Here is a 5,514-nt window from a genome sequence, read left to right on the forward strand (position 1 = left end):
ATTCTTTTTGGTTTTACTCTTTTTATAATAATCATTCTCGGAAACAGGTTTTTGATTAATATTGTTTTGAAAATCTGAAGGTAAATCAGAATCCTCAGTCATAWTGTTTTTAACAATAAAATCTTCRTGAYTGGGTAAATCATTTGTAAAATTAAACTTATCAACTTCATCATCTAAACAAACATCTTAATTTAAAATATTAGAAAAATTAATTTCTTCATTAAAAGCATTTTCTTCTTAGTCATTAGCTTCACTTAAAGATTTATCACACGAGAAATACTCAGACTCAGCATGTTCCGTTTTTCTAATACAATTTTGTAAAGATTCAATTTTATCTAAATATTCTTGTTTTTGTTTGTTAATAGAAAGTCTTTCTTCATTTAAAGTCTTTTCTAGCTGAACCACCTGTTTTTCTAAAATAAGAGTAGGAGCATAAGGTTTTGGTTCAACTGGTTTTGCTTCAAGCTCTGCTTTTGAATAACTATGAATAAAATCTGTTGAAATTTCAGAGTCTTCATTTTTGTAACTTTCATTTAATTTTGAATAATTAAACGGAACTTGCATCTTGTCTTGTCTTTGACGATTTATATCTTCTTTTTGCTCAACTTCGTAAGAAGATTTTGTAAATTTTACTGAATACTCGGGACCACAAAAAATATATTCAGAATTATATAAGGTCGGGGCATAACGTAAAGCTTTTTCTAAAAATTTAGGATTTTTCATACCCCAGCCCTTCCCGAGGTTTAAAAAACCTTGTTTCAGATGGTTTGTTTAAAAAGATGGTTTGATCAGTTTTTCCTCTTTTATATAAAATTTCTTCTTTATCCTTTAGAGTTTTATTTAACTGAATTATTTGTAAACCAAGCTTACTTATTTTGACAACCTGTTCTTCATTAACTAAAGCTAATGATTTATATTTTTCCTTTAATTCAGATAATTCGGCTTTTAAAGCATTGGATGATTCATCAAGAATTTTGGACTCAGATTGCAAAGACTTAGCCCAATTCAAGTTTCCAGCATTTTYAATATATATTTTGGTATATCTTTCTTTTAGTGTTTTTAATTGATCTTCAAAATTATTTGAACGCAATTTTTCTGATTTTAATTCTTGCTGGAAAGTTTGAATTTTAAGCATCATCTTTTTCATCTGTTTAATGCATGATTGATGTAATACCTCATCATTCATCTGTTCTTCTTCTGTTCCTGACAAATCATTTTCTGCTTTAGCCATCAAGCACACATGTGCAACARCTTCAGTTTCTTCTTCTTCATCAGTAAGATTCAACCAGTGTTCATCCTCAGCCATAAGAGCTTTGCCGGCATCTCTTAGTTTGGACAGAAGATATTTATTCTTGTAGTAGTCGGTATCGCGATTTACCGGCTTCCTACAGTTTATAACAAAGTGGCCTAACTTACCATAGTTATAACACTTTGTATTTTCATCAGCTGTCCCTTTGATAAGATTCTTCTTTTCTTCCGGGTTTTTCTGATATTTCTTCTCGAATCTTTTCTCTTCATACTTCTTTTTCTCGCCAAACTTGTCTTTGTATTCATATTTTGAACCAGACGAGAATCTCTGATTGTTCGAGTGTGGCCTTTTCGAGAACTTCTTCTGGAATGCCTTAGTCAGCATTGCCATTGCCTGTTTGATCTCTGAAATTTCATAATCTGAATCTGAGCTGTTACTACCTTTTGTTTCAGACTCACTTGACTGACTAACTTCCTTCACTTGCTTTCCAGATCTGTTTTTAGATTTCTTCTCCTTTCTCTCAAATATAAGAGCCAAAGGATCAGCAACTTCTTTTTCTTTCTTCTTAGCATTTCGGATTCCCAAAACAGCTTGCTCGTTTTGTTTCAGAGTTTCATAAATTTCATGAAAATCAATATCAGATAACTATAACTGTTTGTTGAATCTGATATGATTGGCAAATGGTTTCCACTCTGACTGGAGATTGTTAGGAAACTTAACATTAATCTCTATTGTAGTTTTAGAAATTCCATTCTTTGTCTGTTCATTTAGCAGTCTGGCAAGCCTATGGTAAACATCATCAAGACTTTCACCTTCTTTAGCCTTGAATTTTTCGTATGCTGAAATACAGTTAGTGATTTTCAATTGAGTTCCCACTTTTGAACCCATCATTATCTTTTCGATTTGAACCCACATGCTGTGACCTGATGATTTATGAGTGTCAATACTAGTGTAGATATCATTAGTCAGTGCTTGCATCATATAAGATTTGCACAACACATCAGCATGAGCTCTCTCCTTTTCTGCAGGTGTATAATGTTCCTTTAGTTTAGGAACTTTCTATGCAGGTAAGCCTACTATTGTATCAGCTTCAACCTCTATGAAGAATTTAGCAGGGCCTTCCATTAAAGATTTCATGATTAGATCTCCTTCTTTCATTCTCTCAATAAAATTCAGGAATCTGTCTCTCCACTGATTATAGTCACCATGAAACAGAACAGGTTATGTATAATATTTGTTAAGTCCAGAAATCATACAAACATGATATGATCTTCAAGAATCAAGATGAACATAAAAGTAAAGAGAGAATTATCAAAGAATGATTAGATTGAGAGAGAGAAATTTACAGCTCTAATCTTGATTACAAATCTGCTAATGACTTAGTTAATGACAATTACAAAGGGAAATACTATTTATACTATGAATACTAAAACTACATTATTACAAAATAAAGTTATTCTAAGGAGAAACTTGAATACAACTTTAACACTCTAACTTGAACCCAACATTATGACTCTTTGGATGGGGAACCAGAGGTCTCTGGTTGAGAGTGATGAACAAGTTCATCGATGGCATGTTGGGTTGTATGAATAATGAGCCTTGGATAGACAAACCAAAGGCTCTGGTTAGGAAAGGACCACCCATTATGTAGGACCAGAGGGGCTCTGGTTGACTACACAAGATTTATTTATCATTTATATAGCATTTTTGGTGTCCAAAGGCTCTGGATAGTAGAACCAGAGGCTCTGGGATGGAAAATGCATACTTATGCAATGAAAATTCTTTAGGATGCATGAAAAGCTCCCCCTCAAATGATGCATGGGGATGAGTTTTGAGTTTAAAACTCCCCCTACAAATAATAAAGTGGTTGATTTTGATGACCAGAGGCTCTGGTCTACACAACCAGAGGCTCTGGTTGTGAATGATGATGAAAACTTATATGAAATATGGCTAAGTATGTGAATGGATTTGAAAATGAATGGGTCTTTGATACCAGAGGGCTCTGGTTCAAAAGACAAACAATCTAGAGGCTCTGGTTGTGAAGACGATGCAAAGAAATATGAAATTTTCGTTAAGTGCATGCAAGTATGTGTGAAATGGATGGGCCTTTGAGACCAGAGGGCTCTGGTTTCAAAGACATTGAATCCAGAGGCTCTGGTCTTTAGAACCAGAGGCTTTGGTTGAGAAAAGAGTACTTAGTGAAAAAGTTCACAAAGTATTGGCTTTGGACCAGAGGTCTCTGGTTCCGAAGGGTGATGGATAATTACTTGGTTACATGCATGAGTGAATAAGGAAGTCCAAGTTTGAGACCAAAGTGGCTCTAGTCTCAAAGAATTGGCATCTAGAGGCTCTGGTCTATACAACCAGAGGCTCTGGTTGGGAAGGGAGTACTTGGTGAAAAAAAATACCAAGTATATGCTTTGGACCAGAGGTCTCTGGTTCCAAAGGTGATGAAAAACTTTTAGCCAAAATTTAAGCAAGTGATTCTAAATGGCCTTAGGCTCTGGTCTTTACAACTAGAGGCTCTAGTTTAGAGTACTTGGTGTTTATGACCATTTATAATATCTATCACTTATAGGCATGACCATGAGATATTGAGGATCTCTGGTTTCAAACTGATGATTGCCTCTAAGTGATGAGATTCAGCATACCCATCTTGCTGACTAGGAAAAAAATCTTTTCTCATCAAGAGCTTTTGTGAAAATGTCAGCAAGTTGAATCTCAGTGGAACAAAGTACATTTCAATATTACCTTTTTCAACATTGTCTTTCAGAAAGTGGTACCTTACATCCATGTGCTTGGCCTTGGAATACTGCACAGGATTTGCAGAGATGGTATTGCACTCTTGGAGTCACAGAGGATTGGTATTTTTTTCATATTGAAAGCCATAGTCCTTAAGCTGAGTCTTCATCCCGAGAACTTATGAACAACAACTAGTAGTAGCAACATACTCTGCTTCTGCTGTAGAGGTTGAGACATAATTCTGTTTTTTGGATGTCCAACGTATAGGCTATTAGATCAAAGCCAGAGTTCTTAGGATACCAGAGACCCAATGAAGGGGTTCCCTTGAGGTATCTAAAGATCCTCTTAACCGTAGAGAGATGAGATTCTTTAGGATTTGATTGATACCGAGCACAAAGACATGTAGAAAACATAATTTCTGGTCTACTAGCAGTTAGATACAGGAGTGATCTGATCATGCCTCTGTACGTTGTTACATCCATAGATTTGCATGATGGATCAACAAATAACTTAGCTCTTGTAGCCATAAGTGTTCTCATCGATGATGAATTTTAGAAAGAGCATTTCTTCAGAAGGTCAGTCACATACTTGGACTGATTGATGAAAATCCTTTCTGAAGTTTGTTTTATTTGAAGACCAAGGAAGAAGCTAAGTTCTCCCATCATACTCATCTCAAATTTGCTTTTCATCAGCTTTGAGAATTTTTTACAATGTTTTGCATTTGTAGAGCCAAATATGATGTCGTCCACGTATATTTGTACAAGTAGTATGTCACCTTTATGCTTCTTGAGAAAGAGGGTTGTATCTATTGTACCTTTTTCGAAGCCATTGTTGATGAGCAAGCTGGATAGAGTTTCATACCAGGCCCTGGGTGCTTGCTTCAGCCCATAGAGGGCTTTGTCCAGAAAGTAGACATACTCTGTATGTTTTGGATCTTCCAACCCAGGGGCCTGATGCACGTATACTTCTTCTTTAAGTTTGTCGTTGAGGAAGGCAGACTTGACATCCATCTGATAGACCTTAAAGCCTTTGTGAGTAGCATAGGATAGGAATATCCTGATGGCCTCAAGTCTTGAGACGGGAACAAATGTTTCATCGTAGTCAAGCCCTTCTTCCTGGCAGTAGCCCTTGGCTAGAAGCCTGGCCTTGTTCTTTATGATTATGCCATCTTCATCCTTCTTGTTTCTGAAGACCCATTTGGTTCTTATGGACGTCTTCCCTTTGGGTAGAGGCATAAGGGACCATACCTTGTTTCTCTCAAACTGGAGTAGTTCTTCTTGCATCGCGTCTATCCAGTTTGGGTCTTGCAGGGCTTCAGAAATTTTCTTTGGTTCTATCATGCTAAGAAAGTTGGCAAAGAGGCATTCATTGGTTGTTGTTGATCTTGTCTTGACACCAGATGTTGGATCACCAATGATTTGATGATGTGGGTGATCTTTTGTCCACTTGATGCTGGACTAGGGTTCTGGAGCAATAGGATGCAGTTCTTCATCGACCGATGGAACTGCTTGCTCCCCCTCGAA

This window comes from Cynara cardunculus (assembly GCF_001531365.2).
Source record: "Cynara cardunculus var. scolymus isolate 2C chromosome LG 16, CcrdV1, whole genome shotgun sequence".
NCBI lineage: Eukaryota > Viridiplantae > Streptophyta > Magnoliopsida > Asterales > Asteraceae > Cynara > Cynara cardunculus.